The 14,913-nt window shown below is 33.4% G+C and overlaps 1 pseudogene across 1 annotated transcript in view; it reads right to left on the bottom strand.

Moving 5' to 3' along the window:
* The window catches only part of LOC306669276 (UDP-glucuronosyltransferase 2A3-like), a 31,820-nt pseudogene extending 18,505 nt beyond the window's left edge, over positions 1-13,315 (bottom strand). Inside the window, exons 1-2 of the transcript XR_013766757.1 lie at positions 13,245-13,315; positions 11,713-12,483 (exon numbers count right to left, since the gene is read on the bottom strand). The product of XR_013766757.1 is annotated as a UDP-glucuronosyltransferase 2A3-like (transcript). The remainder of the gene's footprint in view (positions 1-11,712; positions 12,484-13,244) is intronic.
* Positions 13,316-14,913: the final 1,598 nt, after the last annotated feature.

The raw sequence follows: 14,913 nt of genomic DNA, 5'->3' as shown, positions 1-14,913 counted from the left end.
TAGCCTGTTGCTATGGTTTCAGACAAAATCTGTAATATAAAACAATGAAAAGACTGTTATTTTTCTCTGACTCTTTGAATGTCTACATTTTAAGCTATGTAATGTTTTTGCTGATTGGTGAATTCGTGATATTGCCGAGGCTATTTCTCTGAATATGTTCATCTGCATGCTCTTATGGTATGTTCTTGAAGGACAAAGGGACATGTTTTAGAGAAAATTTTGCACCTACTAAATGTATATTTTATAACAAACACAAGTGAGCATTTATCAAATATTGTTTACTACCTGGAAGCTAATTAAAATTGTGTCAATTTTACTTTTAGTACCAGATAAAGCTTGATGAATGTGATATTTTCAGGAAAAAAATCCTATTAATTATTTGTCATTATGTTTTCAATAAACAGTTCCTGATTAATTCACACCCAATACAAACCCCTTATATGTGAGATGCACATATAAATAACATTAATATCACATTCTTATTTTAGTGTTAAGTTATAGGATGGTTTTTGAAAGAGGCAAATTCTAAGTATTAACTTTGGGAGTTTTGTAAAACAAGGATGAGTATTTGTAAATAAAATCAACATTTCCTACACAAGAAAATGTGTTTTGCAACTTAGAAATTAAAAAGTCAAATGAGAATATTTCCTTACTAAGATCTCTAATTTAATTAGTAACTATAAGTGCCTGGAATAGAAAGCATCTTTGAAATAGTCATTTTGTAGTAGTGCTTGAAGATATTTGTGAAGTCACATAGCCAATGTCTAAATGTGATCATGAAGAAAGATGTCCCAAAGATTCTCAGCTTGAAATTTCCAGAGATTGGAAGAGAATTTTGCCCCACATCTTCCACATCAGATTGTTTAAGCCCTGTATGTGCCTTATTTTGTGTTGAGCATGTAGCTCAATGGTTGAGCCTAGCTGTACAAGGGACTGAGTTTAATCCCTAGCACTTCAAATAATGGGTGCTTTATTTCATGTGTTCTTCATTCTGTCTTGATCACTAATTCCCTAAGTAAAGTTTATGTTCATAAATTCCAGACACAATTTTTAGACGGACCAAAATGATTCAGTAAAATTGTATTTTTTAAAGCAGAGAAGTACAATTTCACACATAAACAATGAAAAATAAAAATATATTTGAACAAACAGAACTGTCAAATAATTTGACAAATAATTTCTGAACATACAGAACTGTCAAATAATTTCATAAGACATTTTAAAAGTTATACTGAAGAACTATGAATAAAAGTACTGAATTAAATTATCATCAAATCTTTTCTTGTAATTACATTATTTATATAAATAGTAATAAACATTGGACAATTACATAATATAAAATTAATAAATTATCAAAGATAAGCTGCCAAATAAATATTGTAATTGATTGTATCTTTTATTTTAAAACTATGTTAGTCTAAAAAGATGACTTTTAATTCAAAGAACTCATGGAGGTAATTGAATTTAGTGATGCATATCTTACTGTAATTGATGTAGACAAGAAAAAAATTTCCTGAGTGGCAGTTATCAATATCTGAGTTGACATGTTAGTTAGACTGACATGTAAAGAGTACTTCTAGGCTGTCTAGATATTAACTTATTTCCAGTGGCATGTGAGAAAATTCATATGCACAATTTCTGGATCACCTTTTTTAAAGAGTAAAAAAGCATATTCTCTATTTCACTTCACTTTCCTTCAGGCCAGTCTACAAATAACCCACTCCAATTATTTGAGCAAGAACAATAACACAAAGTATGTGAGAACAATAAGATAATTATTTCTGGAATCCTGGATTACTTTGTGACTAGAATTTACTTTCTTCATGTAGATAGTTATATGAGGGAAAAATAATTTCTGTGCATTTATAGTGTTATGTTGTATATGTTTTTACTGCACCTCACACTGCAGAGTCAATTGTTTCATGGTAGGTGACATATCATAGCAGCACAAACCAGAATAGTAACTATGGATGATATGAATGCTGTCAAATCCTACAAACATTTTGAAAACAGAAAGGACAGAATCTCCAGTCAGATAATTTATATACTGTGTAAAAACGAGTTATAGGTATAATGATCCCAGTTATTTTTCACATGAGTCACTAGAAGAACTGAGTTTAATTGAATAAAATGGGGAAGACTTCCAAAACATGTTTGGTGTCAGCTAATTTTTGAAATACAACTAAACATCCAAAAGGTGATAGACATTTGGAGTTAGAGGTGAGCATTACAAGTGAGTCTACCCCAAATTGCAAATTTTGGAGTCATTGGCATATAAATGATAAATAAATCCAAATAGATTTACGAGATAATTAAAGAACTGGATATTCACTGAATACATTTAATATGAAAAAACTGGTTCACTTCTAACTTAAGAGGCACATATACTTATACTGTGGTATGTGCTGAGTACATTCTAAAGACATAGACTGAAATGTTTGACAGCCTCACGAATAGAAGGAAAACATGAAAAATAAAGGAAACTTAGTTCCAATGTCTCTAAAAGATAAGTGGTAATAGAAAAAAATTAGAAAAACCAAAAAATAGGAAACACAAAGCAGTTGTAAAAATAAAATATGCCAATTAACTCAGAGAAGGAAGATGTATACAATGTATTGCAATGTATACAAAGTCTCAGGTTAAAGTCATGGAATTTACATTAGATTTTTAATTCAGTTATATATCAATTGTATGCAAAAGAAATAGAAAACAAAGAACATAAAACATAAAGCAGTTGTAAAAATAAAATATACCAGTTAATCCAGTAAATGACATGTATGAAAAGTCTCAGATTAAAGACATAGAATTTACATTAGATTTTTAATTCAATTATATACTGATTATCAGAAAGACATCAAAATACTAGTATAATAATCAACTTCCAAGTAAGGACTGCTAATGAATTATTTTTTCATATAGCCACATATGTATTACTTCACAGTTTTATAAGCAATACATTTTTCTGTCAACTTATAGTTTTTATATACTTTAATGATTTAGATGAAGACTTTTTTTTTTTTTTTTTTTTTTTTTTTTTTTTTCAGTGCTGGGGCAAACCGGGGCCTTACTGCTTGCAAGGCAAGCACTCTACCCACTGAGCTATATCCCCAGCCCAGATGAAGACTTTTTGAACAAATTATAATTAGATCTTTTCAACCTAGTGTTTTCTCTATCTGGAAACTATTGTTTATGTGAATTTATTTTATTTGTACAATTATTTCATGGATTTTCTTTCTTTTATATTCCTCCCACTTTATTTGTATTTTTATAACTGGGTGACTTTAATGTTATTAAACTTACATTTTTCCATGAAATGAACCCTGTAAGGAAAACATAATGGAATTTTAGTTGAAATTTAAAATTCCACCATAATTGAGAAAGAATATTACAGATTATTTAGAAACTGACAATATCACTAGAGTCATATGTAGAGCCATCAAACTCACCAGCTGAATCTGTGAGCCCATTTGAAATAAGGACTACTCTGACAAAATAAAGCCATTAAAAATAATTAGGCTGCTGTTTTACACCACAGGGATTAAAACTTTTCTTAGAGAAGTTTACTCTCCCATCAACTAATTCATAGACTGCTTACACTTAGAAATTTAGAACCACTTTTCAAAAAGCCTTTGTCAATGATGAAATCAGATCTATTTAGAAAAAATATTAAAATTATAAAGATTAAAAATAAATGGGAAACAGCAAATATGAGACTTGAAGTATAGTTGTAGCATTTATTATAATTAACAAAAAAATAAAATGTTTGTAACTTAGGAAGTTAGAGAAAAGTAGAGTTAAAAAAAGAATAATTGATGTATTGTGGAAAAGGACATTATTATATATAGAAATAATTTTAATATCATGTTAAAAATCAAACCTACTTGCATTTTAGATGCTATAATCCCATAATGATTAGTTAACTGAATATAGTAATAATTTAATGGAAGATAAGGAAAAGTTAGACTTGTTCTAGGAATTAATTGACAGTTTAATTTTTTAAAAAATACATCCACTTTATTGATAGGTAAAGAGCAAAATCTGATAACCATTTCAAGAAATAAAAATAACATTATTCGTAAGGTTGAATGTTATTACTAAATTAGGAACAGAAAAGAACTCTTACAGTATCAGATGCAAAATTTTAAAAAGCTACATTAAATGTAGCCTTTTGTGTTGAAATATTGTACGCATTTTCATCAGGATGAGAAAAATTCAATGGTATGTATAAGGACATATCAATCCAACAATGTTCTACACTACTGCAGTTAAATAAGAAAACAATTATTTGAACAAAGAAGATCTAGGTGATTATCTATCTAATAATGCTTTGTTTTGTATCTAATCCAAAAGAAAATACAGATAAATCATTAGAATTTGTGAGTTTAAATTTTGAAAGTTAAGGCTAAATATAAGTAACAATGTCTGTGCACAAGCAGATAAAAATTTAATTTAAAATGTTTTTTTTTAATTTAAATCTGAATATATTATAAAATATTGTATAAACTAGGGGCTGAATTGTAGTTTATTTTTTAAATCCCAACATCAAAAAAACCATGATTAAACTATATTTAGAATTATAAAATCTTATTAAAACCCATAATAAAGAAACAGCTAACAAGTTTTGGACTACAAGGGTCTACATTCATAAGGATGTCCATTCTCCCAAATTGATCTGCAGATTCATTGTAAAACTTACTACAATATAAAAATCAGAAGTTTCACAGATCAAGACGATTTCTATAGAACTTTATATGTGACTTGAAAAAAATCTACATGGAAAAGCAAAGAGCCAAAAATAATGAAGAAACTCCTGTCAAAGAGTTACAATGGAAGTGGGGATTATCCTACAGGTGTCAAGAACTAATACAAAGGAATGTAAGTAGGATAACAAACAGCAGCAAAACCACTTTGGTAACGAAAGTTCTGAATGACAAAGCAACCATTTCAGATATGTGGGGAAAGGAAGGAGCTTTCAACAAACATTGATAGAAAACTCCCTAACCCTGTGCAAAGATAGAAGAAAGAAATGAGATGAGGAAGGTTGAGAAGGAATGATTCAGAGAAGAAAGAAAGAGGGAAAAGAATGGAAGAAAAGTAAAATGCAAAGAAATTGATCCACCTTATAAAATATGCAAAAATAAAATTTTAAGTAGATTAAAATCTTCAAAGTAGGAGCAATATTATAGTCTCTTTTCTGTCAATTAGGAAGAAAATATTTTCCATTGCTCTTATAGAACAGAAGACATATACCAGAATGCTCTCAGCATTATACAAAAACTATAAGTATACAGATGTCTTGCTATAGTTACATGGTGGACACTACAGAAATACATAATTGTATCATAAAATTAGTATTAAACATAAGTAGCAAGTCCAATCATCCATTTGTACACTATAAAATATAAACAATGTTTAGAAAATAACATCCATGTTAGTACCTTGAAATTTTGCAAAAGGATGTTAAAACCAGCTATGTAAGAAGAATTTCTAAACTATTGGTAGCAATCTCTTAGCTACAGGAAATAGAGAAGTTCATTCTATTATTTTAAGGATGCACTTAAATTAGACTAAAGTTTATATGCCAGTAGGTACACTGAAATAATATTTGTAATACATATAACAGAAAAGTCTTACAATGCCTAAAATGATAGAACAGTTACAGGTCAAAAGATAAAGAACCCATTAGAAAATGGAATAAATGTATATGTTGCCCAACTTCAGAAAAGGTCTGAGGATAAATGCTAAATTGTTCAACAAATTTGAAGGCATCATGGCAGAGACACAAATACAATCAATTCAATTTAATATTGTTTGTAGTGGCAGAGTTGGAACAACACAAGTACTTCTCAGAACTGAAGTAATTCAGTGATTTTTTTATATCAAAAATTAATCTTATTATGGTACTACCAAGAATGGTGAAAATGTGAATATTAATGGAAAGATTTTCATATCTCTATCAGGTTAAAAAAAAAAGGAAAAATGTATATTTAGCATTTGTCCCTATTGGACAAAAAAATCATGTATGGACTAATGCTAAATATAGCATAGAACACATCTTAATATGAAGACAAGTTAATGGTGCTTGCAGGAAAAGAAAAGTCAGCTATTTTTAATTTAAATACACTTTGCTCCTTTTGAATTTTTTTAGCCATTTTTATTTGTCCTTTTATTGACATTTTTATTGAATTAAATTATATTCTTGGTGCATTGTATTTGCCTAGTAAGTAAGGAATATGGGAAAATGAAGGAATAAAATCAATGAGAGCTGGGCTCAGTGGCACATGCCTGTAATCCCAGTGGCTTGGAAATCTGAGGTAGGAGGATCCCAAGTTCAAAGTCAGCCTCAGCAACTTAGTGAGACCCTAAGAAACTGTGTGAGTCTTGGTCACTAAATGAAATGCCAAAAAAAAAAAAAAAAACAATGAGACACTTGCACCAAAAGGAAAATCTTTTAAGAATGAGAGATTAATTTGCCATATATTTTAAGGATTACATTTCAACTATAAGTGTTATATAGACAAAATCCCATTCCTTTTCTCTGTTTAAGCAGGTATCTCTGAAAATTGTCTTGAATAGGGAACCACCCTAGTTTTCAAAATAAAGAGGACCTACACTATTCCTCTTGTTTAAATAAAGATGTGAAAATATAATGATTTTCTAAATTTGCTATTTTCTGATATCTTTAACACCTATGATAAGGTCAGAAGAAAGAGCAATGACAAAACAACCTCAAACCTTTATTGTTCTATACCACAGTTTAAATTCAGGGATGCTTAACTACTGAGTCACATCCTCAGCCCTTTCTGAGAAAAGATCTTGCTAAATTACTTAGGGCCTCCATAACTTGAGGAGACTGGCTATGATCAATCTTGCCTCAGCCTTAGAGGTGGCTGGATTATGGGTGAACGCCATGGTGTGCAGCTTCGACCATCTTTTTTTTTTTTTTTTTTTTTTTTTGCGGTACTGGAGAGCAAACTCAGGGCCTTGTGCTTGTGAGGCAAGCACTCTACCAACTGAGCTATCTCCCCAGCCCTTGACCATCATTTTAATTAACTTTTTTATAACTTCTTTGCTTGTTAGCTACTGAAAGAATAACAGCACAAATTGTTTGAATTAATCTTTAAATTGTTAGCCACAGTTATTTCAAAGGACATTTCTTAGTTTCACAAAATAAATTAGAAAACAGAAAAGTACAAAAGTTTTCAAGGAAAACCTTACATAGATCATACGATCAGTCTGAATAGCAAAATCTGAATTCATGTTTGGAAGTGACTGCATTCCAGAGATATGTCTACATATAAGTAGGAAAAACTTCAAGGCGAAGTTGAACAAAGTTAAATCACTTTTCTTCAAATCAATGTGTCAGAAAAGAAAGTTGTTCTCTAAGGATTGTGGCTTTAATTATATTAGGGGAGAAAAAGATCCCTTGATGGTTAATGGTGAAAAACTAAAGTAGAAAGTTTGGTAGACAATTTATCGGTTTCTATGTGTGCTTTCTATCACTGAAGCATGGTTTTCTTTATTTAATGGAATAGCTTAAACTTTACTAAATATACAAAGTAGGCCCATCATTGTCCTTGAGTAGTGGCTATAGAGAATTTAATTGCTTGCAATGGATATTAAGGTGGAAAATATTTATTGTTCAATGTAAACCAAGTAAAATAGAACAGCACTGTTTAAAAACATGACATAACAAGGTCAGTGTACAACTTGTGCCCATTACAAAACCTGAGCTTATAACCAGATATATTTAGATACAAATATGCCTACTATTTTGTTTTGAATTGTTTTCTGTTTTGACATTGATATAATCTAGTATCATTTGTTAACTATAGACTGAAGCTCTTGGATGTAATACAGATTATCAAGGAACCCCTTCATAGAGAATATCACATATTTGCACTCTTATTAAAAGTACAAAATTAGTTAGGGGTAAAAAGAGATAACTATCAGAAAGTTAGAAGAAAGATGAAACTTAGCAAATCGGAAGTAAAAATCATAACTATATCATGAGAGACCAGGGTGAAAGTTCCAGGACAAATACTGAGTTGTCTTAAGCTATTATGAAAGTCCTCTGGAGATAATGAAAGACCATTTCTTCTTTTCACCAGAGCAATCATCTGGTAATGTTTTACTAAAACTTTACTATCATAAGAGGGTCCCCACAGACAAAAATGTGTGATATTTCCAGTACATCATCTGCTTAATGGAAGAGTTCTCTCCCATTTTGTTCTGCTGTGATAATATTTCTGCTTCTGCTTGCCTTCAATTTATATTCCCAAAAGATTTCACTCATAACCCTGTATACCAAAGATTCACAGTGATATATTTATGGCTCTCTCTCTTCCCTTTCTCTCTGAAGGCAGAATTAAAGCCAAGGTCATGGTCTTATTAACTTTAAGTCCAATTTACTAGATGTTAAATTATTTACTGAGAAGCTATTATAGTATCACATTATTTTAAAATCTTGTCTAAAGCTAAGAATTTATAAATGGGATTACTTTAACATTATTATTTCAATGAAAATCAGTGTCATATGCACAAATCAAAAATGTAAAACACAACATAAAAAGAACAAAGGATAAAAACCACATGCTTACTTTGAGACACAGAAAGATGCTCAACAAAATACAACATTCCTTCACGATTAAACCTGCGAGAAAACTAGGAATAGAGGTAACATATCTTGCAATAATAAAGGGTATTCATGGGAAACAAAGAAACTGACATCATACTGAAGAGGAAAAATGGAAAGTATTTTATTCAAAATCAAGAAAAGAAAGAGTTGACTATTCACTCTTACAATTCTTGTTCAATATATTACTTGAAATTGTGGTCAGAGGAATTAGGCAACAGAAAGAAATAAGTGGTACAAGGAGGATAACAATAATGCAAATTATCCATATTTGTAAGTACTATAATGCTATACATAGATGATCCTACAGATTCCACTAGAAGACTTTAAGAGATGATAAACAAATTGATCAATGTAACAGCATACAAAAATCAATAACTTTTCTATACTTCAATGATTAATCCACTCATAAAAATACCAGCAAAGTAATTCCATTCATAATAACTTCAAAATATAAAATATCTGGGAATAACCTAACCAAGGAGGTGATGACCTCTATAATGAAAATTACAGAACACTGAAGAAAGAAATTCAAGGAAACATTACAAAATGGGAAGACTTCCAATGTTCATGAAAGAGCAAAATTAATATCATTGAAATGACCATTTTCCTCAAAGTAATGAATAGATTCAATGTAATTCTCAACAAAATAACAATAATATTCTTCAAAGAACTAGAAACAACAGTCCTAAAATCATGTGGAAGAACAGAAGACCCGGTATAGCCCAAGCAATCCTAGGAAGCAGAGCAGTACAGGGAGTATCTCAAGACCCTTCAGAAAATATAGGAGAGTCATAGTACCAAAAGAGCATGGTGCTGGCATGAAAACACACATACAGCATAGATCAACACAACAGAACAGAAGACACAAAGACAAACCCACACAGACACACTCATTTCATCCTTGACAAAGTTGACAAAAACATATATTGAAGAAAAGAAAGCCTCTTTGACAAATGGACAGGGAGTACTGAATACACACATATAGAAGAGTGAAACTAGATCCCCATTGCTCACCATGTACAAAAGAGAACTCAAAAGGTATTAAAGATCTAAATATAAGACCAGAATCTTTAAGATGGTTAGGAAGGCATACTACAGTGATACAGGAATTCTAATATTTATTGCAGCATAATTCACAACAGTCAAGTTGTGGAATCAACCAAACACTTACTGGGTCATTTGCAGGAAAATGGGTAGAATTGCCAACCATCATCATGAGTTAAATAAGTCAGATTCAGAGAGGAAAGCATTATTTGTTTTCTCTCATATGTAGAAGGTGGAGTGAAAAATAAGTGGGGAAAGAGGAGGGAATGCCATGAAAGTAGAAGAGAAGCCAATGGGTAGAGGAAGGAATCAAAAAGAAGGAAGAGAAGCATGTGTGGGTGGTGTTGGAGAGTAAACTTGATCAAATTATGTTTTTAAGAATACACAAATATGCCACAATGAAACCCACCATTCTGTATAAATAAAAATCACCAATCAACGTATGTATGAAAATCAGTGTGATGGACCAGTTATGTTTTCCCAAATTCCCTTGGAGAAACCTGACTCTATTAGTGGAAGTGGTCCTTAGAGGCGATGAAGGTTAAGTCAATTAAAGGGTGAGGCCCTAATCCAATATGACTGGTATCTCTCTGTAAAGGAAAACACACCAGGCACAGAGATGGAAGAGGCAAGGCCTTGTGCAGACACAGGAAGATAGGAATCTGCAAGAGGGGAGAAGCCCCAGGAAAAACACACCCTTGCAGCCCTTGATATCAGACTCCTAGCCTCCAGAACTGGATAAAAGCACATTTTTAAATCACCAGTCTCTGGACCTTAGTTTAGCAGATTAACACAATTGTGGAATTAAATTAGCCAGAGTGTTTTAATACCCACTATCATCTTTTGTGTGGAAGCTTGTATTTCCTCATGATTCTCAAAAATAGTTGAAGTGCAAACCTTCAGTTGATGGGTTCAGAAGAAAATTAGAAAGTAACATCAATCATTAGAAAAAAGATAAGCAACTAAAAATGAGTTGAAGTATTACCAGGAAAGTGAAAAACTTACTACATTTTTAAAATCTCGAGAAATAAATTCTTTAAGAGTTTTGTATTTAAGTTTTCAAGTCTCTGTTTTATATTCCCTGAAGAAGTATAAATCACCCTAGGACATTTTTTATTATGACCAGCTATGGTGAAGCAGTTCACAGGACATATTGAAGTTTCCTACCTGATTAATGAGATGCTTAGAAATGGTAGGTACACTAATCCATATGAAGAAATTTGAGCGTAATAAGAAAGTATTCTCAAAACTGGGGAAGCAAAATTAAGATAATGTCAAAATTCAGATTAAATTTCATTCTCAAAATAGCTCACATTTCAATTTATTACTGGTATAATGCAAGGTTTTCTTATTATGTCATACACTGCAATTTTTCTTTTTTTTAACCCTTTAACCAATGAGAATTTGAATAGCATGCTAAAAGAAAGTTCAATGTCTTGTAAGTATTTATATACTATGAATATATCTGGCAGAAGAAAAAGCTTTTTTCCCTTGGAGTAACATTGATTTGTACATGGTTTTATTTCTATTTTGGTAAGAATCTACTAAGTGTCAAGGTTTCTTACAAAACATTCTGATAATTATAAAAGAGTAACCTACAGGGTGGTCATGCATACTTTTAATTTCCTCTCAGCTAAGAGAAAGGATGATCACAGTTCAAAGACAGTCTCAACAATTTAGGAAGAAGCTCAACAAAAGTTTAAAAATAAAAAGAAAGGCCGCGGGATGTACCTCTGTGATAAGACACCGTGGGTTCAATCCCAAGAGAACTTCCCCCCCAAAAAAAGGAAAGAAAAAAGAAAAGGATTAATCATGGCAAAAGAGTTCTTCAAAATGTACAGTTAGATCATGAAAGTAGTTTTGTCTTCCCTTGCTAATTAGTTTAACACACCATTCATTGTTATCACTTACAGAGTTTTATGTGGAAATCAGTGATTTGAAAAATGCATTCCTTACATTTCTGCAGGTTTTCCTTTGGCTTCCTAAGGGTCTTTGGATACTAGTGTACCATGAGAAGCAGAGTCTCTTACCTAATGCTTCACTGTAAAATTGATCCCAAAAGTGAAAGTAATATTGCTGGAGCACGAAGTCAAAGAACAATGTAAACATCATATTTTTAACCCTTTCCAGAAAGGTCATTCTGTCTGTTATTCCTCCCATGGAAATAGGCACGTAGGAAGGCAGAACTAGAAGATGCCCACGGTATCTCTCTCTAGTGTTGCCCATGGACAGCCTTATTGTGTTCACAAAAGGGACCCCAAACAACTCGGCCACCAGCTTCCCACAGGGAACCACGGGGTCTATAACCATGACATCATACTTGGTTTCCCAGAGCCTCTCTATGAGGGACTCAATGTAGACTGCTTTCTGACAGAGTTCTTCAAAAATGTACAGTTAGATCATGAAAGTAGTTTTGAAATAAATTTGCTGATTGCCAGAGTGACAATGATGGCATGATATTCACAGCTATATCTAAAAACTCATTAAGTATTTTCTCTGTGTCCTATTGGTTCCCTGACACAAAGATCACCTCAAAATTGGATGCTGAAGGTGTGTAATAGTCAACCAAGTAACTCTGTGAAGAAGTCAGAATTGTCACTTCATGTCCCCTCTGCAGGAGTTCCTCAAGATTGATCTTCAGGTTGAGCCAGTGGCTCATTTCACAGGCCCACAAGAGGACATTCCCACAGAATCCACACCTGACACAGCAGAACTGCAGCAGAAGAATTGTCAAAACCCATTTCTCAAACTTCGTGTCAGTGTCTCTCTCTCTGCACTGTTCTTTAGTGGTGGAGTGTTCACTGTGTTAAGTAAGAACTTTGGTAAGAAGCAAGTCAAATATTAATTTCCAAAAGTAGGAAAGGATGCATGTACAGACAACTTTGTCAATCTTATTTTCTGGGTGGAGCATGTATATGACATTTGTTAAATTATGAGAACCTTTAAAACATTTGTGCAGAATTTGTTTTAGTAGTCTAATAATTCTGCATTAAATATTTTAAAATAGTAAAAATTTGAATAACTTCAGATTAATAATTCAAAGTAGAATAAAAATGCATTTACAGAAGTTCAATAAATAGTATGGTATATCTTATGGAAAATGATATTTAATAATATGGGAAACATAAATGCAGGTCTTGGCTTAAAATTGGTTACATATTAGTATGCAGAAGACACATAATATAATGAAAGGAGGTAAATACTAATTATCAAACAGTGTTATACTTTTTCATGTCTCCAGAGAAAGATGCCACACTTTTAGAAGAAGAAAATCAGAAAACCTTGTGGAATTGGAGCAGGCACAACAGCTTTGTTGTTGCTGCCCACAACAACAATCCCGCGGGAATTTATCGGAGGTGGACATGAACTACTTTTATTATCTTTATCTGGGCTACTTTCTTGCTTGCTAGTTTATAGAGGAAGAGAGGCTTTGCTTACTTTTAGTTTTAGAGGAAGAGAGGCTTTGAGAGAAAGAGAAGCTTTGCTTAGAGGAAGAGAGACTTTGCTTAGAGGAAGAGAGACTTTGCTTAATTTTAGAGGTACTACTCTGTCAGAGGTCTACTGCTTCTTAAAGGTCTGCTGCTTCTTAGAGGTGGGTTGCTTCTTGGAATTGCGGGGTGTGGCATGCGTCATGGGTCCTGCAACCTGAGACCTAAAGGTGCATGCTCAGTCCTCCGTCCTGCGAACTGCGATCTATGATCTAGAGGTGTCTGCTTAGTCTTGCATTCTGAGATCTGCTACCTTCATTCCGTGATCTGTGACCTGTGACCTAGAGGTGTGTGCTTAGTTCCACATTCTGCGATCTGGAGGTGTGTTCTTCATCTTGCGTTCTGTGATCTGCAAACTGCGACTTAGAGGTGTGGCTTTTGTCCTCTGTCCTGCGATCTCCTCCCAGGGGAAGAGAATGTCTTATATACCCTAAGGGAGCCAATCAGTTTAGGATTAAGTAGCAGGATTGGAACATGTGCCACGGTACCAATCAAGAAAGAGGAATATCTGTTGACCACTAGCACAAAGGAGACATTAACTAATTAGGCAAAAGGTCATAAGAGATTGTGTGTATTAACACTAATTAAGTGCCACCTCTTGGCTCAATGCCAGCCGCTATCTCAGGGCACTCTGCACTCTGTCTAGAAGCAAAGTTGGCAGAAGATAGCTACTCAGGAGGAGAGGAAGAACTCAAGATAAAGAATGATAATGCCGAAATCGCAGAAATTGTGATCACCTGAGTTCAGTATGTGCGGAGCACAGAGTGACACAGAAACAGTGTGGAAAAGGAAAGTTCAGGTGAATTTGAAGAGACTTGATGCTATTCTCTGGTTTCAGTTTTTAATTCTAATCTTGGATTACAAATGGGAAGCATAGAATGATGAGAAGTGGAAGGGGACCAACCTCTATGTAAAAAGCATAGGAGCGGCTTATTTTATAGTTTGAGGAATCAGAGAACAATGATTCAACAGAGATATAAAACACAAAGTTAGGAATGACTGTGGGAAAACTTTTTGGCCTGCCAGGGTGAGTAAGTTATTAGTTGTAAGGAAATCCCACAAAACCACACCGGACACAGGAAATCACATAAGGGAATTTATTAAGCAAACAGAGTGTCTCCCTGCAGGGTAAGAGAGAAAATGAGAGAAAAAGAGAAAGGAAAAGAAAGGGCACACACTAGAGAGAGTGGAAAGCCAGGAGGACAGAGAAAAGTGTGTAAAGGGCACGCACTAGAGAGAGTGGAAAGCCAGGAGGATAGAGAAAAGTGAGGAGGACAGACAGAAGGAAGGGAAAAAAGATGGCAGGGAAGCTACAGTAAACAGTTGAATTCTGCAGGGCTGACAGGGGACCAATATCGGAGAAGGATACTTGCAAGCTGACTGATGAACCAATAGCTAGCTAGGATGTTCACAGATTGACAAGTGGTTGGGAGGTGGGCAAAATGGCTGTACCTGATGGGCGGGGGAGCAGCTTTATACATTATATCCCCCATTTCTTTTTTTAAAAGAAAATATTTTGCACTCCAGTTCTTTTTGAAGCCTTCTCTCTCCTTCCTGCCTAAGTGGGGTTGGTTTTGCAGGTGAGATGTAAAAAGTCCATTCTCCTTCCAGACTTCCAAAGGCAGATAGTTTTCATAGATTTCATTTCCTTGATTTGATTGATCCCCTATATCTACACTGCCTGTCCCCAATTCTGACTTCATTTACCCCTCTAATTCTAGGAACTCCTTCACTGCTGTAGGG

Source organism: Sciurus vulgaris (assembly GCF_902686455.1).
Source record: "Sciurus vulgaris genome assembly, chromosome: 9".
Taxonomy (NCBI): Eukaryota; Metazoa; Chordata; class Mammalia; order Rodentia; family Sciuridae; genus Sciurus; species Sciurus vulgaris.
The sequence above is the reverse complement of the archived record's forward strand: the minus strand, read 5'-3'. Positions and strand labels throughout refer to the sequence as shown.